Source organism: Equus caballus, chromosome 22 (genome assembly GCF_041296265.1).
Source record: "Equus caballus isolate H_3958 breed thoroughbred chromosome 22, TB-T2T, whole genome shotgun sequence".
Classification (NCBI taxonomy): Eukaryota; Metazoa; Chordata; class Mammalia; order Perissodactyla; family Equidae; genus Equus; species Equus caballus.
The window spans coordinates 9337897-9361681 of record NC_091705.1 but is presented as its reverse complement, the minus strand read 5'-3'; the positions used below and the strand labels follow the sequence as shown (position 1 = coordinate 9361681).

The 23785-nt window shown below is 41.1% G+C and overlaps 1 protein-coding gene across 8 annotated transcripts in view; it reads left to right on the top strand.

Moving 5' to 3' along the window:
- Positions 1-23785, top strand: part of MACROD2 (mono-ADP ribosylhydrolase 2) — a 1873143-nt gene that overhangs the window by 1725718 nt on the left and 123640 nt on the right. The window lies entirely within an intron of this gene.

The window sequence follows — 23785 nt, the reverse complement described above, 5'->3', positions numbered from 1 at the left end:
TTTCTCTTCTATCCCCCTTAGGTGCACTCGGCACTCTGCCCCAGCACCCCCAACCACATTAATTCCTGTCCCAAATGGACTTTCTCCCAGTCTGTCTTCTCCTTCCTGATTTCAGTTCTCCTTATCTTCAACTCAAGCTTCCCAAGAAACTAGTCTACTCCCAATATTTACATAACCTCCCCTCTCAATCATTCCTCAACCTCTACTTACTGCCTCTAAAATTTCATGGAGGGTACCAGGTTAGGTCAGGAACATGAAGGAGGAGGTAGACTCCAGTTATTGGCCATCAGTTGAGACCTGCCACTGAGACATTCATTGTCCATCCCCTATGGTCTCTTCCATTTTTTTTGAAGATTGGCCCTGAGCTAACATCTATTGCCAATCTTTTTCTTCTCCCCAAAGCCCCAGCACATAGTTGTATATCTTAGTTGCATGACATTCTAGTTCTCCTATGTGGGATGCCACCACAGCATGGCTTGATGAACAGTGTATAGGTCTGCGCCCAGGATCTGAACCAGCAAACTTAACTGCCGAAGCAGGGTGCGTGAAGTTAACCACTCAGCCACAGGCTGGCCCCTCCTATGGTCTCTTGAAGTTTGGTGACCATGCTATTTCTGTAAGTTGCTGAGAACAAGTATCTCCATCTGAGGCTAGGCTTTGTTTCATTTGCCTGTGGTCTTGTTCTTCTGGATGAGTGTTGCTCAAACTGTGGCTGGTGTAACCCTGTGGGGGATCCTCAAGGTCCGTGTGATCCACAGGGTCAACAGGAATTTCACATGGAGCTGTGCTCTCAGAAGTTTCCATTCACCTGGAATACAGTACAAACGGCGTCCGCTGGAGTTGTGCAAAGTAGTTATGTCACAGAGATACCCCACAGCATTCTTCCTCCAACCATAGCAGTATAGCTCCCCACCACCCAGAAACAGCTTTTCTAAGCATTCATTCCACATATTTTTGTTAAACATCTACTATTGACAGTATAAGCACTGTTCTAGGCACTGAAGAAACCCACACACACACACACACACAAACCCTTCTTTCTTGTGGCTTATATTCTAAGGTATATGGGGGAGTGGCAGCTGATGGATTTTAAAATATTAAATAAACTATACAGTAAGTCAATTTGTGGCATATGCAGTATTATTTACCTATTACTGCCTGAAGTTTTATTCCCAAATTTAGCACTTAAAACAACAATAGCACTTATTATCTCAGACTTTCTGTGGGTCAGGAATTTGAGAGTGGCTCACCCTGATGGTTCTGGGTCAGAATGTCTCATGATAGTGTATAACACTAGGTCACACATACTAGGTATAACCAGGTCATAAAAGTCTAGGTCATAAAAGAGGGTGGCTTCTACCTGGCTGTCCCCTGGATTACTCGCTGTAGGGTAAGGCTGCTACTGTGTCCTGAGGTCACTCCAGCAGCACTGTGGGGAGGTCTACATGGCAAAGAACTGAGGCCTCCTACCAACAGCAAGCGCCAATCTGCAAGTCATTTGAGTGAGCCATCCTGGCTGGAATCAGATCCTCCAGCCCCAGGCAAGCCTTCAGTTGACTGCAGATCGGGCTGATGTCTTGACAGCAACTTCATGAGAGACCCCCAGCCTGGTGCCATGCAGAAAAACCAATCAGGGAAGAGGAGACGGGGGATGGCCATGAGTTATAAGTTGGTGATTGGGGTGAGGGTGTGAGGAGACTTAGGAGAGAGATGAGTTAAAGTTTCAAATATGCTGGACCTCTCTGATTATTAAGTTGATATTTGCAAAGAAACTTGAAGAGCATAAAAGAGTAAGCTGAGCAGCTATCTGGGGAAAGAGTATTCCAATAAAGGAAACGGAAAGGACCAAGGGCCTAATGAGAGAGAGGTCTGGCTTGTTCTAAGAAAAGCAAGGAGGTCAATGTGAGTAACTGGAGAGGTCGCTGGGGGCTGATCCTTAGAGGAGGGAATCTCACACTTGAGTGTGCATCAGAATCGCCTCAGGCCGTGTTACACTCAGTCTCTGATTCAGGAGGTCTGAACTGCCCAAGGGTTGGCATTTGTAATAATTCCCCGGGTGATGCTGGTTGGTGCCCTGGCCTGAGGACTCCACTTTAAGAATCACTACCTAGGGCACTGTGGGGCATTGTAAGAACTGCGGCTTTTTCTCTGAGTGAAGTGAAAATCGAAGATTTTAAGCAGAGAAAGGACATGATCTCACACTTTAAAAGAAGTCTTCTGGATGTTGTGTTGAGAATGGACTGCAGGGGGCTGAGGGCAGAAACAGGGATACAGTCTATCGCAGCAACAGATGCTGGTGGCTTGTCCCAAGAAGCAGTGAAGGGAAAAAGTGAGAATTGGTTCTGGACATATTTTAAAGGTAAAACCAGCAGAGTTCAGTGACTTTGGAATGCGGCATCTGAGAGAAAGAGAGAAGTCAAGAATGTATCTTTTTTACCCTGTCCACAGCGATTGAATCTATAATAGAAGTTGTACCCTGTTTATGCTTAATTCAAACTTTCTGGGAAAAAGAATTCTTCCCATTCATATCCTCCATCATGTCTGTCTCAGTAGTTCTTGCTTGTCCCACCTTAGGACGGCCATATTAGCCCAAGCTAAGGCAAAACTCCCAGTTAAGCAAAAGCAAAATATTCAGGCATGAGGAAAATTCTCATAAATCACAACAAAAAAAGAAAACACAAGAGTGTTAAAAAAGATAACTTACAGAAAAGATTATTTTAGATGATTTAGATACTATGGATTCCAATATGTTCTCCTCCTCACAAGAGGTGTTTATTATTTTGTTATTCTGTTTATTTTCAATCAACAACTTCCCAGTTAATGGATGATCATGGAATGGCTGTTGTTGATGATTGCCAAGCCCAGGAGGGAAGGAGGAAAGGCAGGAAGGAGAGAAAGAAGGAAGTAGAGGGAGGAGAGAAGAAAGGAAAGGGAAAATATCATTGAAAGCTAGTGGAAACCTGAATGGGAGCCAGTACGCCTGAGTTCTCTTTTCATCTCTTAGGTGCATGCTCAAATCCTTCACCTAGTGTCCCCAAGGCCCCCTCTAGATATCAAATTCTGTAATTCTACATAACCATCAAAGTCATGAAAATTGATTCTTTATGAGCTCTTTCCTCGATGCCCAGTAAATATTTCCATCCTTAATTCAAAAGTTCTGAATCGTGGGTTTTAATAGCCAAATAGGCCTCTGAGAACATCTAGGGCAACCTCTCACTTCACAGAAAGGGAAACTTTCTTCTAGATGTCCTCCAAAATTGTCTAGAGGACTCACATGAAAAGTGATCCTAACTCAGCTGCTAAAAACCCAAAGGAAAAGAGCAGCACATCAGGGCATACACTGTGAGTCTTTTAATAATATCGTAAAAATATCTTCCTTCAAGTCTTCTAGGTGTCTGTGAGTATTTCAGACTCTATGTGTTTAACTGTTTGTCTGTTTTGATTTCCAAAACTGAGGATAAAGAATGCACCACTCAGATGCAGTCATCTTCTTTTGTTGAAAACTCAGACCCTAGGTTTAGAGAGTTAAAACATTAGAATGATTTTTTTCAATGCTGGAACCATGCCAATAGGACATTTGATGGGTTATAGTATTAGATTCTAACTTTTCAACAGAGAAAGGTTTTGTTTTGTCTTTAAGGAGAAGTAATGGTATTTGAACAGTATTAGATTTTCACATAGGACTTTGCCATTATATTCCCAAATTTCAATTTTCTAGTGTACTAAAGTTGTGCTTTCTTACTATACCAGAGAGAGCCTTAAAACTGTCCACCTACACTCGAATTACCTGGACGTGTGCCACACTCTCTTAATGCTTTGCTCAAGCATGCCTGTTCTCTCCTAACTCCTGTCACGCTGGAGCCATCAGAGGCAGTCTTAGGAAATGACTTCACCTCCAGGGATCACCCTGCTTGAGGAATAATACACAGAAACCACGGTACTCTATTCTCCTTGGGCAAAAACGCGAGCAGATCACTTCAATCATTTCTCAATTCTCTATCCTGAGATTTCCCCACTGATCTCCAACAATCTTTGCTGCTGGCAGAAGGAAAGTAGATACAGAGGTTGGGAGGAAAGAGGTGGAGGGATAGGGAGGCTGGCTCTAGAATGTGGGCTGAAGTGGGCTGGTTTTGCCAAGTGCTGGTGAACAGTTGCAAACTGCTGCTCTCAGGGGAATTTCTCATTCCCTGGGTCTAAAGTTGCCACTTAAGGTGAACGCTAAAAATGTGGATTCTTGCCCCCAGTCTCAGGCCTCCACCAAATCAGAAAGCTTCATTTTAACTTCATGTGATGCATCTTTGGAGTGCTATTTTTTTAATGCCCTTGTTTTTTGTTTTTTGTTTTTAAGATTTTATTTTCTTCCTTTTTCTCCCCAAAGCCCCCCGGTACATAGTTGTATATTCTTAGTTGTAGGTCCTTCCAGCCATGGCATGTGGGACACCACCCCAGCATGGATCGATGAGTGGTGCCATGTCCGCACCCAGGATTCGAACTGACAAAACACTGGGCCACCTACAGCGGAACACACGAACTTAACCACTCGGCCATGAGGCTGGCCCTATGTACTGTTTTTTATTTTAAACAATCTCAAACCTACAGCAAATTTGCAAGTACAGTAAAAAGAACCATTTTCTTCCTGAACAATTTGAGAATAAGTTGCAGATCTGGTGCCCCTTACCCCCAAATATTTCAGTGCACATTTTCTACAAACATGGTCGGTCCTCCTACATGAGCAAAATAAGAAAAATCAAAATCAGAAAATGAACAGTGATACATTACTACCATCTAATTTTCAGACTCCATTTAAGTTTCACCAATTTTCCCAATAATGTCCTTTAAAAGAAAAAGATCCAGTTCAAAAATCACATTTCAGGGCCTGCCTGGTGGCGTAGTGGTTAAGTTCACACACTCCACTTCCGTGGCCGTGGGTTCCCAGGTTCGTATCCTGGGTGTGGACCTAGCACTGCTCATCAAGCCACTCTGTGGCAGCATCCTACTTAAAAAAATAGAGGAAGATTGCCACAGATGTTAGCTCAGCAACAATTTTCTTCAAGCAAGAAGAGGAAGATTGGCAACAGATGTTTGCTCAGGGCCAATCTTCCTCATCCACACACACACAAATCACAAGTTTCATTTTGTTGCCATGTCTCTGCTGTCCTTCATTTTGGAAGAGTTCCTCAGCCTTAATTTGACTTTGTTGATCTTGACATGTTTGATGATTGCAGGCCAGTTATATTGTAAAATGTTTCCAATTTGGGTTTGTCTGATGACTTTTCATGACTGAATTTAAGTTATGCATCTTTGCAGAGCTATCACAGATGTGATAATGTGTTGTTAGAAGCATTCTTGGAAGTTTCTTAGAGGGGATATTGTGTTCATAGCATGCTATGAGGTGCCCATAATTTCAATCCAGCCCATTACTGATCACTTTGATTATTTGATTAAAGTGATGTCTATAAGGTTCCTCAAGTGTACGTCTACTCTTGTCACCATTTGTAATTAATGTGTATCTTGTGGGGAGGTACACTGAAACTGTGTAAACGTCCCATTCTTCATCAATCTTTCAATTTATTCATTTATTTACTTATCTCATTGTAGACTCATGGTTTTCTATTCTACTCAATGGATTATAATTGTTTACTATCAAGGACTCCCTCACAGTGTCTTCTGCGTCCTTTGACATGTCCTCATCATTCTTTGAGCCTTCCTTGTTTTCTGGCCAACCAGATGCTCAGGCTCATTTTATACTTTCTCTGCCCCAGCCCTGACATCAGCCATTTCGTCAAGAAGCTTTGGTTCCTTTTGGTGGAGAATAGTATTTAGAACCCAGATCCAGGTGCTTTGTGTGTGGATCACAATTTGAGAAACATTTAAAGTAGAACAGCCAAATTATTTTGATGGTTAAATGTGAAGAACCAGCTGGTAAGATTAAGCCTCCTTGATAACTTCCTCCAATTACCAGAATGGTCTTCCTGTAAACTTTCCGTTACTACTCTGGCCAGGAGAATAAATTGCCCAATTTTGGTTAAACGTTCCAGAGTACAGCCCAGCATGGTTACAGAGTGTCTAATTAGCTGGTAACTAGTATTTCAAAAAGAAGAAGATGATTGGTGATCACGATGCCACAAAAAAATGAAAAACGAAAATGGTTTCCAGTTAATTGTTGATCATCTGCCTAAGCCAGTGTTGACCAGGCTGCCAAAGCAGCCCTTACTGCACATTAGAATCATCTGGAGCTTGTAAAATTGCCTATTTCTGTGTTCCACTCCAGGCCAGTAAAATCCAGTCTCTGACAGTAGAACCCAGGCGACAGTATTTTTCTGAGCACCTTGGGTGAAACTAATGTACAGTCAACATTGAGAATCACAGGTTTAAGCATCCTGTTTCCTAAGAATTTGGTCCAGTACCACAGGTTCTCTCAACCCCAAAAGTAATTTCTTTGTAATGATTAGGCACTTCAGACAGCATTAACACTTCCAGATGCCCAAGGGGGCCGTCTAGCTAACATTTATCGTGCACTTATTCTGTGCCAGACATTGTTCTAAGCACTTCACATTTATTAACTCATTTAATCTTTATAATGCTATTGAGCTATAATATCCCCATTTTACAGATGAGGAAACTGAGGCATAAGTAAGTGAAAAGCTTGCAGAATGTTACACGGGTAGGAACTCTGGGGAGTCAGGCCTAGAAATAAGGTAGTTTGATGCCAGACCATAGGCCAGAGGTTCTCAAACTTTGGGTTTTTGATTTCAGAAATGCCTGGAGAGTTTAGAAAGGACATTGAAGGCCAGGCTCATGGAAGGAGGATAGGGACTTGACGTTTAAATTTTTGCCAAGCTTCTCCACAGAACAGGGAATCTGCAGGAGAAAAGGACTATGAGGATGGCTACAGAGAGATATGAAATTCAAGAGTTTTGGAACATGGGAAAGAAGCGAAGTTACAGAGGAGCTGGAGTTAAGGGTGGATGGACATGGAGGCTGCGTTAGGAAGGACTTTGAGAAACAGGCAGAGGAGACTGGACTTCATTTCCTGGGTATCAGGCAGCCATGGTGGCCTGTTTCACTATCAAAGTGACACGGTGCTCCTTCTATGAACTTAACATAAAACACAAAGGGATGTTTTACAATAAAACATAAAGTGATGCTCTGCACATTAAGGCTACATCTACACATGTAAAGCTAAAACATAGACCCGACGGAAAATGTCACCAAGACATTTTCTATTTAACAAGTCCTGGCAATAACGCCCTTGATAATAATGGAGCTATATGGTCAGAAAACACGCATTGACACCTTTACTGGTCAAAGCTTTCTGTGCTACCAATATGGAGACTAAACCCATGGGGCCGGCCCGGTGGCGCAGCGGTTAAGTGCACACGTTCTACTTCTCGTCCGCCCGGGGTTCGCTGGTTCGGATCCCGGGTGCAGACATGGCACGGCTTGGCACGCCATGCTGTGGTAGGCGTCCCACATTTAAAGTAGAGGAGGATGGGCATGGATGCTAGCTCAGGGCCAGGCTTCCTCAGCAAAAAGAGGAGGACTGGCAGGAGTTAGCTGTGGGCTAATCTTCCTCAAAAAAAAAAAAAAAGAGACTAAACCCATGCTCTGAATAGCGGTAAAGTAGGGCCGCCAAAAATAAATGAGAAAAGCTCAGCTTTGATTAATTATCCAGACTATTACAATCAGACAATTTAAAGAGAAGTTTTCTTTTAAAACATATGTGAAGATTGAGCCAGGTTAAAAAAAAAGAAAAAGGAATATTGTTTTGATATGAGGTTGAGGGAAAGCACCAAAATCTGTTTGGTGGTTAGGATTTCTAAAAGTCTTAATTCAGCCCTGTTGTCAGATTTTGCTTGTTCATTGTGTGATACCAAACTAGCAAATTAGCCAAGGGTTGATATGCATATGTATGTCTGCCCTTGAATTATCTACTCATTTTTTGTAAATATTAAAATACATCCAAGACTAAGGTAATTTCTACACTGATGGCAAGGTTTGCTGTGATTGTGGACAGTCGTTTTGCTAATTCTCCTCCTTGGTTCCTCTGTGGAATAGATGCTTTCCTTGGATTAACCCTCAGAACCACCATCTGTTCCCGTGCACGGACGCAGAGATCTTAAGGGCAGCAGTCAGGATGGATTTTAATAAGCCCTGTGTGCTCAACCGCTGAGGGGCTACCTTGACTGGACTCCCTCACCCTCGAGCTTCGAGTTGGTTAGCGAGCGTTTCTCGAACTATTTTTTATTATCATGCTCCCTACAGAAAATGTTTTAGGCATTTTGTCCTAATTCTCCTCCCAACCATGAAATTTTAATACTACAAATATGCTGTATATCTGCTTACTGTGTTTTATTACATTGTTTTTATGTATTGTTTTGTTTTTTTGGATTACTTTTGCCCTGCCAAGAACAAACGTGAGCCCCACATTGAGAAGGCGTGGGCTAGAGCAGGGGAAGGTGTTCCTAGGAGATTGGAGGGTGGGGGAAAAGTGCTTAGGGCATTTATGCTCCTGAACTCTCCCAGACAGAATAGTGTGTTTCTGCACCCAAGGCCACAGCACTTGCAGGCGGCCCTCTGCATCTCCAGCTGTTGCTTGGCTTCAGTTAACCACTTGCTCTCAGGCCTACGGATGGTGGTGGCTCTCTTCCACTGCTGGCTCTGGGGAGCTTCCCTGTCTGTTGCTTCCCTTGATTCTGCCCACATCTTTCAAAATATCCCTTTGTTAAACTCTTCACACTTTTTTTTTTAATTGAGGTAACATTGATTTATAACGTTTCCTAAATTTCACATGTACATCCTTATATTTCGATTTGTGTAGACTACATTCTGTTCACCACCCAGAGACTAATTACCATCCATCACCATATTCCACCACCCCTCGCTCTCCTCCCTCGTTGCTTCCCTTCTGGTAACCACCAATCTAATCTCTGTATCTATGTGTTTGTTTGTTGTTGTTGTTGTTTTATCATCTACATACAAGTGAAGTCATATAATATTTGACTTTTCTCTGTCTGGCTTACTTTGCTTAGCATAATACCCTCAAGCTCCATCAAGGTTGTTGCAAATGGCAAGATTTCATCTTTTCTTTATAGCTGAGTAGCATTCCGTTGTGTATATATACCACATCTTCTTTATCCATTCATCCATTAGTGGGCACTTAGGTTGTTTCCAAGTCTTAGCTATTGTAAATAATGTGGCAATGAACATAGGGGTGCAAATATCTTTACATATTCATATTTTTGTGTTCTTTGGATAAATACCCAACAGTGGAATAGCTGGTTCATATGGTAGTTCTAGTCTTAATTTTCTGGAGGATCTCCATACTATTTTCCATAGTGGCTGCATCAGTTTACAACCCCACCAACAGTGTGTAAGAGTTCCTTTCTCTACACATCCTTTCCAACACTTGTTATTTCTTGTCTTGTTAATTATAGCCATTCTGATGGGCATGAATTGGTATCTCATTGTGGTTTCAATTTGTATTTCTCTAATAGTTAGTGATAGTGAACATCTTTTCACGTGCCTGTTGGCCATCTGTATATTACCTTTGGAAAAATGTCTCTGCTGATCTTTTGCCCATGTTTTAATTGGGTTGTTTGTTTCTTTGTTGTTGAGATATATGAGTTCTTTATATATTTTGGATACTAACTCCTTCAGACCCTTTTGAATGTTTCTCTGCTTCCTCCTGGGACCCTGGCTGGTCTCTTCTAATTGGAATCTCTAGACTGGTCAACCTTCTGTGACCAAACCTCTAAGTCACAGTGCCACTTCAACCACATCCTACCTTTGCTCTTTTCTCTTCCCTTTCTGTAGTCTTGCTCTTCTTTTATTCCCTTCTTAGCAAAACTGTTTACCCTTTAAAATGGACTTTATGGTAAGTGTTTGCTTTTATTCATCTTTCTTATTTTTTCTCTTCCTGTTGCATTTTCATTGGCTTTGCATGGGATTTGCATTTTGATATTAAACCATAGAATCTTTTTTATACATATTTTTAATTTTTAACTACTTTTAGAGATAATTTTAGATTCACAGGAGGTTGCAAAATTGGTTCAGAAAGGATTTGTGTACCTTCACCCAGTTTCCTCCAATGTAAATCATGAAATCATAAGCCCTTGCATGCTTGAAGTCCAAATCACCTTGGCAGGCAGGCTCTTGAACACTTTGTCCCTACAAGTTAGTGCTCTTAAGTGGCAACAGGGAATAATGTCTGTTCCAGGTACTATGGCTGCATAACAAATTAACCTAAAATGTATTGGCTTAAAATAATGACAGCATTTATTTTGCCTACAAATCTGCAAGCTGGGCAGGCTCAGAAGATGGTTTGTTTCTACTCTGCTCAGCATCAGCTAGAGTGGCTCACAAATCGGGAGGTGGAATCATCCAGACATTCGCTCACTCATCTGAGCCCATGGCTGGGAAGACTCAAACAATTGAAGGCTGGAATAACTGGGGCTCCTTGAGCATCTCTCTAGCTCTCTCCATGTAGTCTCTCCATGTAATCTACCAGCATAAGGGGCTTTGGGGCAGTCTGACTTCTTACATATTGACTCAGAGCTCCCAAGGGGCATATCTCAAGAGAAAGAGCCAGTTGGAATCTACATCACCTTCTGTGGCATCACCTCAAAAGTCACACGCTGTCATTTTGACCACATTCTATCAGTTGAGACCATTAGCAAGCCCTCCCAGGTTCAAGGGGAGAGAACATAGACCCCACCTTTTGATGGAGAGTGTCGATGTCACATTATTAAAAAAACATGTGGAATAAGATATATATTGGTGCAACCATTTTTTGAAAACACAATCTGCTCCAATATCCATTATACATACACACATGAATACCTACATATATAACTTAATTCTTCAAACTTTGTAGAATGAGAGTCTGAAGAAAATACCGAAAACCACTAATGGAAAGCAAGCAGAGACAGGAAGATGGGAGTATGGAAGTCTTAATATCTATTTTATATAATAATGGGGCTTATGATTCAAGAGGGGGCCCATCAAGAGGAGGCACAGGTGGAATAAAAACTGTGGATTCCCATCTATTTTTATTGACATTAGCAAGTCTCTGATCTCTGTCAAATAAAGGATTTACTGTGTGTAATCTTGATGGTCTCTTTCAAAGCCCCCAGTTCTGTGAAAGGTTGAAGTTCAATTACACCATCTTATACTCACCATTTCTGTTTCCTATTTAAAATTACTCTCCTACAAAATCTGCTGACTCTAAATTCTGTTGCTTTTGCTGAGCAGTCACACTCTGCTGTCTATGCAGCTCTACTAAATCAAGAGTGAGCTCAAGTCCTCGATGGCACCAAAGTGTTATTTCAAGAGTTATTCTTCCTTTGTGTATGGAAATTTGCATTTTGACTGTGTGCCATCAGAGAAGTAATAGGAAATTGGGGATTGTACTGTAGCCAAGTCAAAGGATATATATATATATATTTAACTGGCATGTTCTGCTTCTCTAAGAGACAATTTTGATGGTAGATGAGGGCATAAAGCACTAAATCCAAAAGATGGGGGATATTAAAAAATGGAAAATAGGCTAAAAGCCAATCCCAGAAATGTCTGTGAAGCTCTGTTTTGAAAGTGTCTTTATATGCAATGGTACACTTAGTAGGCACTTTCTGATGATGATCGCAACAGAGCTCAGCATGCCTGAGACCCTGCAATGGTGAGCACTATATATAAGGTAGCACAAACCAATACGTGGATACTTTTAAAGCAGTAATTTTCAAAATTTCCAGGGTGTTGCCAATGTACAACCATGAGCAACTCACTGTATAGTCTGTATAAGCCAAGACTCTCAGATTTAAGGACAGAAAGCCAAATCGAACTGGTTTAAGCAAACCTGTATCTGAAAAATCCAGGCAATGCTGGAGAGAGAATCAATTGTGTTAGGACTAGGTCTCTCTCTTTGTACTCTGCCTCTCTCTGTGTTGGCTCCACTTCAGACACCCTTCTCTTGCTGAGGCAAAGGTGGCCACCAGCCATCCTCTCATCAACTCCACTGAAAAAGATGTGCTTCTTTCTCAATGGCTCCAACAGGAGATCTGGAATTGAGTTTCGTTGCCTCAAATTGGCCAGTCTTGGGTTAAGTGTCTACCCCTGAACCAATCACTGTGTCTAGGCACCTGTAATGCTCTGATTAGGCCTAGGTCACACGAGAACTCTGGAACTGGAAGGGTGAGAAAGGAGGTCAACTATGCATGAAACTCATGGGCCAAGAATAGGGGTGGGATGGTTCCCTAGAAAAAACAAGGAAACTATCCTGATGGTGAGCGTCCTACCACATTCTGTCATCAGTAAATACTATTAATTGAAGAATTGTTGTGTCTTTGTTTTCTAAGATAGATGATAATAGTTAAGAGGACACAATGTTATGGCTAATAATATACTTTGTTATCAATTCCCCCTTTCCACTCTTGCTTAATTACAAAAGATCAAAGTAAATTTTCAAGGAAGCATTGACACTACTTAAAAGTCCCACCTTAAACACTGAAGGTGTGGAGAGAAGCTAGAGATAAGGTGTATCCAACCAGAGACAAATGCCAAGGATGGGAAAGAAGCAGGGCCAAGCGAAAGTGAGTGAAAGGATGTATAAAATGAAAATCAATGTGGCCGGAGAAGTGAGAAAACATCAGAGGGGGAAATTAAGGCAAAAAAAGAAAAGGCCTGCTGTGATTGTGTGTGGTGGCTGGGATGTGTCCATAGGAAACAGACTTGTGGAAAGAGATACTGCGACTAATAACAATGGGACTTAGAGAAAGTAAACTACTGTTACTCTCAAAGAGAGTGCATTGGAAGGTGGCATGGAATTAGACTTTTAAAATTTGCGTGTTCGCTTTTTCAAACGTCATTCTACATAGCCAAGTTGTTTGACAGTGGGTCAAAGGAATGCCAAAAGTACTGTTTCTGAGAGGCTTCATTTGAAATGGCAGCCACAGGCAAAGGCGAAATTTGAGCTTCTGTTTACACTCGGAAATTCTTTGACTTGCATGTTAACCTTGTCTTTAGAAGCCTGATGTTTACGTATTGGCAGCCACAGGGAATTGCTTCCCTGTTGGTGTTCACCTGATGCTGATTTCCTTATCTATTACTCAATAAATTAGGGACAGTTGGACCTCATCATCCGCTTACCTTTCTAATCACTTTATCAGCTCCATGTGTCAATAACTAGTGTCCTTCAGTGTGGTTCCTGCAGGTGAAGGTTTCCTCAGGATGTATTTTAGAAAAGAGATCTTAGAAATGATATGAAGAGCCAGTTTATGGGCTTAAGACCTGACTTTTAATTTCAGACATCTATCTTGGGAGGCTGAGGTTTTACTTTTCAACTCATTCATTGATGCTGCACAGTGTTAGATGTCCAAATACTCAGTTTCCTAAGAACAGTTTGGAAGCAGCCTAGCTCATGGACCACAAAGTCAGTAATCTGTGAAACATGATTAAATCTTCACATCTCATAACCTCCGAAAGATGCCTTCAGAGAAGGTGATTGGCATGCAAAGAGGATGTTTATTGGGACAGGGAACGCAAACAAAGTCCTGAAACAAAAGATGCTGATGATTTTACATCAAATCTATGCCTAGAAGTGTAATTAAATTCTAATTAAAATATAGTTCAGCATAAAACTTAGTTATATGCCAAGGAAGATTTTCATAGAATAAGTTGGGAGTTTTCCTGGTCTGAAGTCAGCTTGGGAGGCAGCATGCAGCACATCACGGCAGAAAGGGCACAGACTACGGTGGCAGCCAGATCCGGTTTTGAGCCCCACCTCTGCTGCTTACTGGCCTGTAGACTTTGATAAGTTCCTTCTAAGCCTTATTTCTCTCACATGTAAAATAGAAATAATAATCCTTACTTTCTGGGATTTGGGCAAGAATTAGAAGTATAATATATATAATAGAACAAGCCTAAAGTCTGATATGTAAACATAGAGTAGATTCTCAAAAATGATAGCTGTTATCGCTATTATTATTACTATTTTATTACTTCTTCTAGATGACAGATATCCGTTTGTCCTCTCCACTGGAAAAAATCCAGAAGACAAAATGCCTTTTTAAATAGCCTGAGTGTAAAACTGAAAACTGACTCAATCAGGTAAAATCATATTCAGAGCAGGGAGGATGTCTTGTTAGTTTCCAGAAAAAAAGTGTGGTCAAATTATCGTTTCCCTGTCGTAGGTGTTCTTTCCCTAAAGAGATTTATAACTTTCCTTTGTGCAGAAACGCTCCTGGCCATCTCCCTATTGCTATGCCTTCAGTAAGTCTGCTGTTATTTCTTCAACAGGTGCTAACCAAAAGAATCATAAGCCCTTCAGCCGAGAAAAGAAATAAAAAGCCAGTTTCCTGAAAATTATAACATACACAAGCTTGGAATGTGCTTGTTTGTTTGTGTCTTTCTTTCTTAGTTTATAGAACACTCTTTACTCTTTATGCTGAAAAGCTGTCAATTATTACTGGCTGTTGGCCACTTTTTCATCTCCAAGGTAATAGATTTCTACTATAGGGCTTCCACTTTGGTCAAAGCAGACATTGTGTTATAATAAAATATACTGAACACAAATGCAGCCATAAAGTCTCACATATATTTACCTCTAAAAGTGGAAAGGCTTATAGTATTTTAGAGAAATATTTTTTTAATACTAGGCACTCAGTAAATATTTGTAAGCAGCCAAATGAAGGAAGAAACGAATAAGCAAATGAACAGAGTAAATTTACCACAACTGCAAATCATTTCCCTTGAATGAAATGTGCTGCTTGTTTTCCTGGGGGGAAAAAAAAAGTTAAATTAAGATAAATCATTGCTGAAAGAGTTCTTTAGGGACTAAAAGAGCAGTGACCATGGTAATAAAACATTGCTCCCCAAAGCATAATGTGGTAGTGACAGTCACAGGAAGCCTATTAATCCCCTTTCTTTTCTAGGATTGTCTGCCTTGTGTGTAATTTAGGTTTTGAAATCTTCCTTTTCCTGGGCAGATAATAGCCCCCAGAATGTCTGACCTGAGGTTATTTGACAACAGTTCAATCTATCCCAGAGCAATTTCTGTTATCCACGTTAACAAAGATCTTTGGGAGGCAAAGGCCAGTGATAACCAGCAATGAATTTGTTAGGATGTTTCTCAAATGCTGAAAAAGAGGTGGGAATCAGAATATGGACATAATCTTAGGGTAGTTAGACCGAGTCAAAATCCTCACTTCATCAGTGGATTTTGGATACATTACCTAGTTCGAAAACTCAATTGCCTTGTCTGAAAAATGAGGCAAAGATGGTATCCACTTCACAAAAGTTTGGGAGAAGATTAAGTGAGAGAACGTGGAAAGCATTTAGCACAATGCCGAAGAACGACTACCTCTATGACCTCTTTCCACTCACATCACTTCTGATACCAAATGTGTGGGGTTTTCCTCACACCCACCAACTCTCCAACTCTCCAACTTCACCAACTTGCTGTCCCTCAATTTAATTCAATTCTGATGCCACTCACCTGGAGTTAGCATCAGACCCCCACAGGTTAAGGGCTCAGTGCTACAATACTACCCCCACTTCAGACACCAATTGCAAGTCCGGGCCACCTCTACTTCTGACCGACTGGCTATGAAGTAAGGGGGCCCTCACAACTCCCTCCTTGTGTTCAATAATTTGCTAGAACAGCTCACAGAACTCAGGGAAAACAGTTTACTTACTATTATACATTTACTATAAAGGATATTATAAAGGATACAAATGAACAGTCAGATGAAGAGATACATAGAGTGAGGTCCAGAAGGGTCCTGGGCACAGGAGCTTCTGTGGAGTTCAGATGTGCCATCCATTCGCCACTTGGATGCATTCACCAACCTGGAAGCTCTCCAAACCCCATCATTTAGGGTTTTTATGGAGGTCCCATTATGTAGGCACGATAAATCATTGGTCATTGGTGATCAACTCAATCTCTAGCCCTCTCCCTCCCCTGAGGTCAGGGAGGGGGCTGAAAGTTCTAACCCTCTAATCACATAGTTGAGTCTTCTGGCAATCAGGCCCCATCCTGAAGCTATCTGGGAGCCCACTAAGAGTCACTTCATTAATATAAACTCTGGTATGGTTGAAAGGGGCTTGCTATGAGTAACAAATGATGCTCCGATCACCCCTATCACTCAGGAAATTACAGGAGTTTTAGGAGCTCTATGCCAGGAAATGGGGATGAAGATAAAATATGTATTTCTCATTATATCACACTAAGTAATATTAAGTGTTCAATAAACGGAAAACAAATGGTGGCCAAACCGTCCTTTAAACATTTTGATGCCAAGTACCAACAGGAATGTTTCTGAAACTCTTCTTACGTAAGTTTCAGTTCCCCCTTTTGTACACATGAGACGGCTAGATCAGATCAGGAGGAATGACATTACACATATATGGCTCTTTGAGCTAAAGGTATGTGGGGTAAAGGTATGTGGGGGTGGAAGGGAGGCAGGGCAGGATGCTGTCTGGTGGCAGTAATGTGCCAAAGAGCACAGGACAGGGAAAATGGGGAATGGATAGAAGGGTGATCGATCGGTGAAGTAGAGGAAAGGAAGGTAAGTATGGAAGGGAGGCAGGGAGAAAGGGAGAAGGGAAAAGGGAGAGTGCCAGGGGTGAACAGTTTAAATTGCTAGAAGGTAATTCTCTGTAGGCAATATTGGTGTTTCTTGTAAGGAAATCCACTATTCTTGACTTAAAAACTAAAAATCAGTTTCTACAAAAGAGGGAGGATTTGATGGACGGAGTTGGACACGAAGAGCTGCAATCTATGAAGATAAAAGTAGACTGCAAAAAGAAAACGACAGTAAAATTGACTCAACCCCTGGTGGATACTGCAGTGGGACAAATCCATGTAATGTGGTATTTGTGAATTCTACTCTACCACATATCCCCATATACTCACTACTCTCTCCCCCCAACACACTCTCTTCCAGGAGGCTGGCTCTGGGTGCTTTCTTGATGACTGTTGGCCAGAAACCTCAGTTCCCCACCACATGGACTTCTCTGTAGGCTGACATGTATCCTCATGACATGGCAGTTGCCTTCCTCCAGAGCAAGTGACCCAAGAGAATGAAAGCACATTGAAGACAGAAGTGGCAGTCCTTTTATAATCTAAACTCAAAAGTGACATACCGTCACTTCTGCCACATTCTGTTAATTAGAAGCAAGTCCGTATTCTAGCACACACTCAAGGAAAGGCAAACTAAGCTCCACCTCTTGAAGAGAGGAGTATCTAAGAGCTTGTGGGCATATTTGAAAACCACCATAATCCCAAACAGTTTTCTAGTTTCTTGTTCCAAGACTTCCTACATCCTGGCTGTGCCTCTGCCCTTGGATTCTTTGGGACCCCCTCAAATATGAAATCCTCTTATTGACTTAAGCTCGTGTTTAAGTCAACAGTCCCTTCTAGTACTGTCTGAGGTCTTGGAATCAGTGAAAACATGTCAGAGATAGGGACTTTACTGCCTTGCAGAAAGTGATGTCTGGTGGATGAGAAGTAGTTGAAGGTTCTCTTAATAGTGGATCAAGTCAATTCCTACGCCACGTGGAAAATTGCTTCTCAACAAGGCGTTCCGGTGTGTGGTTTTGTAGACTGAGTCATCTCCCGCGACTTCATCAGGTTGCTCTAAAACAGGAGTCAGCACACGTCTGTAAAGGACCAGATGGGAAATATTTTTGGCTTCATAGGCCACATATGGTCTCTGTCGCATATTTTTCTTTGTTTTTATTACAACCCTTTAAAAATGTAAAAACTATCCTTAGCGTGCAGGCTGTACAAAAACAGGCCTATGGGCTGAAGTTTGCCGACCCTTTCTCTAAAATAATCATCGAAAGATGCTCATTGTGTCCTTAGGGAATATTTAGATGTGCTTCTCCATACCACCCAGCCATGATGACAGAGTCTCCTTTCCATGTCTCTAATTTATCTTACTTCAGGCAAAGAGCTGAGAGTCCTCTTTTCAGGTTGGATACATTTTACGTAGGATTTCACTTGTTCCTTCAGGGAGACAGAAACAGCTTCAAAAATTAAGTCACTAAAATGACTAATGTGGTACTGTCAGAGAAGAATTATAGACCTGCAGGGTTATGGTCTCTCAGAGAACTCATTTGCTTTTCTATCCATCATGTGAATAACAATAACCTTCTCCAACTAGCAGAATGAAGAATGTATGGACTGCCAGTAAGTATTCCTTACTGCTCACCAAATATTGGAGTTTTAGGGAATTTCTGTCAGATCTGGCTTTTAATGGAGAAAAATAATCCAGTCTCATACTTTGACTTTTTGTGTCTTCGCTGTTTTCTCTAAAATCAGCATGCCTTATAAATGACATTGAAGGCGCCAAAAAAAAAAAAAAAAAAAAAAACCCAAAAAACATCCTGTGTCTTTATCAGCAACTGGAATCAAAATCCTTGGATGAGAATTCTTAAAAAACAAAAGAAAACAACGTTGTAATTTCCCAGAGTATTAGTAAAAATATATTAATTAGGCCATGAGTCAACAAAAGATAATGTGTTAACATGTATATGATTAATGAATTCATACTAGAAGAGGCAAATAAATAAAACTGAAGGATGATATTAAAAGCTGTTCATCATATTTAATGTGTCAGATAGCCCCAGATAAGTTGTGCTGATTTCTTATTTTATACTATGCCCAAACCTGTAGCATTACAAAATTGCTAATTCAAGGTGCTACTTGAAAACAACGGCAACCTCATGCAAGAGTTGGGAGTTGGGTACAGATAGACGATGTTGTTTAAAGGGGCAATGAATCAAGTATATATCTCTGCTCCCTGAGCATAATAGCTACAGTCTTGAGACTTCATTTAACCATCTTAAAGCTTACCTTGTAAGAACCATTATTAGTTGTAATTAAAACTGACGAAATTCATAATTTAATTGGACAGATTTTGAAGGGTCATCTTTCATTTTCAATCCATAATGTTTCTTCATGTAATTATTTGTTCTTGTAAATTATTCCAGTCATAAATTTAATAGCCAGTTTCAGAAGAAATTATTCACTTGCCATTCATTTGAATGGTTCAAGAGTTTTATGTATATATTTGAGTATTTGTCCAAACATTGTCACATGAGCAGAAAAACTTTTGCTCTAACATGGCATGTTTTTTTGATTGACTTTTGCAGTCACAAGGCAGCATTCATTACAATATTCTTATTTTGGTGTTCTGAAGAAAATATTCACAGCATAAGTGTTAACTCAAAGCCATTTAGATAGCTTCTAGAAGCTGCAGATCTTCTGGGGTAAAACAGGGAAATTGGTTCCACCAAGTCCAGGATCATCCGACATTTCTAATGAGCACTGGGAGAGGTAGAGTAATTTATTTTCATAAGCAAACTGCCAAGAAGATAGAAAGTCCTAGAAAACTTTCTCAAGCTGTTGTTGCAAGAGTGCTCTCCTGTGGTCTTTCTTACTGGTAGCGTTTCATCATCCCTCCACCATCACACGGTTTCTGTCTATTGCTCCCTGCTGCCTCCACTGTTGCTTCGTGGAGTTGCATTAGTTTAGGTCAGAGGGGCCCTACATGTTAAATAATTGTCCTTAGAACCCGCGAGAAGGAATAGGCCAAAGTCCACCAGACAGACTGATTCCCACCTTAAATGGATGTAATCACTTGCAGAGACTTCTCTTTTCATTGAATTTGAGGCTGATATATATATATATTTTACCAAACATATTTCTGTGGAGAGGAGACAGCCGGAATTTCTTTAGAGTTATCCAAAAAAGTACATTAGATAAGGGCAAACTTCTGCAAATTGACCAATTTGGCAGGAAGAACAAAGCACATGCCAGAATACCATACAGCCAGGGATTCATGTGTGGTTTAATGCCTATAGCACTGCACATGCTGGCAATACTTAACTATCTGTGGTCTACTCTGCGACCAGGAGAGAAGAAACAGATGTTCCTATCTGTCTTTTGATGTGCCTTCTGATATTTACGTTGACTTGTCTAAAATAACATCAGCGGCCCTAGACAATTTTTCCCTGGTCTTTGAGTCTGTTGACTAATTGTTTTAGGTGGCTATTAAGGATGTGATTATCATCGCAAGAGTTGGTCTGCTGCCAGCAGGTATTGCCCTGGCACAGGGGAAAGATAGACACTATTGGAAAGAGAACATAAAGAAAAAATGCATAAAATTTCATTTGTTCAAAGTAAAGTAAGACCCCAATAACTCTTTTTGGAACATGCGTAATAGAAATTTGGGGGTATTTAAATTTAAGACCAGGAGGTCTTGATTCTCAGTATAGTAATTATAGAACTAGTGTTAGGAATGTTAGCTATTTAGATGCTATCAGTAGCCTTGGGAGAGGTGATAGATTAATTACTAAATAAAAGTAATTTACACTAAATTGAAAATGACAGCTGATGGCTTCTTAAAGCGAAGCTTGATGGGAAAGAAATCATGAGGATATTGGACATATGTGGGAGAGGGAGGAATTTCAATAGGTCTGAAAATCACAGAATGTTTGCAGAAATGGGGTAAACAAGACTAGAGTTCTTCATTTTGCTTAGGCTGGCTGGGAGGGCTTACAGTACAATATATTCCTATTTGTGACATAAAAAGAACAGATATTGGAAGAAACTATTTTAGACCATCAGTCAAAACATACAAGCCAGACAAGGTCGCAAAAGAAAAAAACAGAAAGCTAACCAGGAATTTCAGCAAGTTGCATAACTATACAAAAATGACCATTATATGCACACTTCACTTTTTAAAAAAATCTTATACAAATTTTCTAGATATTATTTTAGAAGGATTTCTTCTGGGCTATTTTTTCTCTCCATCTATTTGACTTCCCTTTCTTTTCACTGAAACACCTCTACCGCACACCTCTACTGCATATCTCATGGGCATCTCAAACCAACACGTCCCCCTTTGTTCCCAGGCTCAGTAATAGCTCCCCAACCTCCAGTTTTCCCAGGCCATATGCTTGGGTGGAATTTAGGTAACTGTAAGCTAGTGATGAATAGATTTGGCTTTGGAGGCAGGTGACCGAGGCTCAAGTCCTGTTTCCACTCTCTATTAACTAGGGAACCTCCTGAAGAGTTATTTAAACTATCCAAACATTTATTTACCTACAAAATAGAATATTTATTATATCTGTACCATGAAGTTGTTATGAGTGTGAATGGAATGATTCAGAGCTTATACAGCAGAGGCTGGCATCACTCCTCATCTTTCACACCTCCATCCAACCACTCACCAAAGCTAGATTCTATCCTTTGAATATCTCCTCAAACCACCCTGTTTTCTCTCTCCTTTATCTCAGACTTCTGTCATCTCTTGTCCAGGGTATTTTAATCAATTCCATGTGGGTCACTTGCCTGCCCTTACTTTCCCCACCCCAGCCAATCCATGCCCCACAAAGCCATGGGAGAGTTCTCTCTCCCATGATTGCCTACCACCCATGGAAGCATCTCCTTCCTTAGCAAAGGGTACAAGACCCTTTGTAATACGATCACTTGTCCATCTGGCTTCTCTCTTTGCTTCACTCCTTTTATTATCAGTGCTCCAGCAGTGCTAAATCACTGACTCCCCAAATGTACATGCTCACTCACTCTCACCCAGCGTTTGGAACAGTCCCTCTCCTGTCAATTCATCTTACTCCATGTGCCTAGATATCTCTCATTTAAGCCCATCTCATGGCACTCACCATCTGCACTCCAGCCCCACTGGCCACCCCCAAGTCTTCAAAGATACCAGTCTTTCCCACATAGAAAGACATAGAAAGGCAGACTTTGAACATGCTCTTCACTCCACCTGAAACACTCATCCATCTCTCCTTTTTTGCCTTATTAATTTCCACTGATTAATTTCACAAAGTAAATGCCTTAAACTTGTCAGCTGCAATGCCATTTCCACAGGGAAGCCTCCTCTGATGACCTTGTTAGAAGCCTTCTTGGCAGCCCACACTTCTCTGCATTAGCTCTTATCACAATTGGGGATACTATGTTTGTGTAATTATTTGGTTTAAAAATGTTTTAGATTGGGTCCCCAGAAGCTTACCCTAAGGCAAATATTCAAGGGTAAATGGTTGATGGGGTGAGTGATCCTAGGAAGCCCCAGGAGGAAAGTAGGGAGGTGAGAGAGGGAAGGGAAGGAAACAAATACAGGTGCATGAACAAGCAGCTCACCCTGCGGGCAGCTAGGACAGGGTCCAGCAGGAGAACTCTGGGAAACAATGTGGGATGTGCCTCAGAGTTGTCTCACTCAGAGGGCATGAAAGCAGGATGTTAATTACCTACTCCTGTCCATCATTGGTTGAGGACTGCTTCCAAATTGGCTGCACAGGATAAGCATCCTGTTGAGAATAGAAAATACCCTAAGGCAGAGTGCCACAGGTCTTCAAGAGGAGAAACCACTAGAGTTTGCAGAAATCAGAAGTGAGTGCCAAGGGACAAAGGGTGGGGATTTGACAGCTTCACTGCGCTATCTGTCTGCTCCACTGGACTCTCAGCCCCACAGCTCTCTCTCTCACTAGTTATGTCTGGAGCAGCACCATCCAATAGAAATATAACATGAGTCACAAATGCATGTGTAATTTTACATTTTTGAGATGCAATGTTAAAAAGTAAGAGAAACAGGTGACATTAATTTTAACTATATTTTATTTAACACAATATAGCCACAGTATTGTCATTTTGACATGTAATCAATACAAAAATTATTAATGAGATATTTTACATTTTTCTTATGCTGTCTTCAAAATCAGATGTGCATTTGACATTTCCAGCACATCTCAATTTGGACACAGCACATTTTGAGTGCCTAATAGCCACATGTGGTGACCATCACGGTGGGCAGCCCAGCTCTAAAAGACAGAGTCTAGTAGGACTGGGTGCCCAGTAAATATTTGCTCAACAACTAAGGTCTCAGCTGGGGCAGTGCCTCCTCTGAGAAATGTCCCTGACCCCTCAGCCCTCCCTGCTTCTTTCGGCACAGCGTTTGTCGTACTCCCCTGGGGTTGTTTGTCACCCACTGTCTCCCCTGTAAGCTCCTGGCAGGGGCAGGCTCCACCTTTGCTCCTGTGTCTGCAGCACCCAGCACCGTGTCCAGAACACAGGAAACCTCCACAAAGTTCTGTTCAATGTTGAATACATTTTAAGATAAGTGATTTAATTATAATTTTAGTGAAATTGAAAAGGTAAATTTTGTACATTTATTTCATGAAAGGTCTAACATTTTTTTCTCTTTCTAAGAAATATTACTGTAGTCTCAAGGGATTATGCAGCTAGTGGCTTCAGTGATTCAGAAGTTGGAAAATGAACAGCACATTAATGAATCGAAGAGTGGGCTGTTTGTAGCCATATTTAATGAACTAAAATAAATCGTATCATACTTCCTGTTCCTGCTAGTTACTACTTAGAGCCTAGACCAACATTCTCAAGGCGTGGCACCCACAGCAGCAGCATCGCCTGAGCTTGCTAGAGATGCAAATACTTAGGCCTCATCCCAGCTCTACTGAACCAGAACCCAACAATATGCGTTTTAACGAGCCTTCCAAGGATGCTGGTACACAGTGAAGTTTGAGAAACACAGCTCCAGATAGAGTAACTTCCAAGTTACTCCTCTAAAAAGAAAACAGTGGATCCCAGGGAAGACAGCTTCCCGGGCCTCAATTTCCACACGAATAAAACATTTGCTCTCTCTGCCTAAAGGTGTGTGGTTTCTGCACTTGTGAATTATTTTCATGTGAAATAAAGGGAATAGTATGTTGAAATTTATTCTGGTACAAGGTCAAATAGCTATTAAGT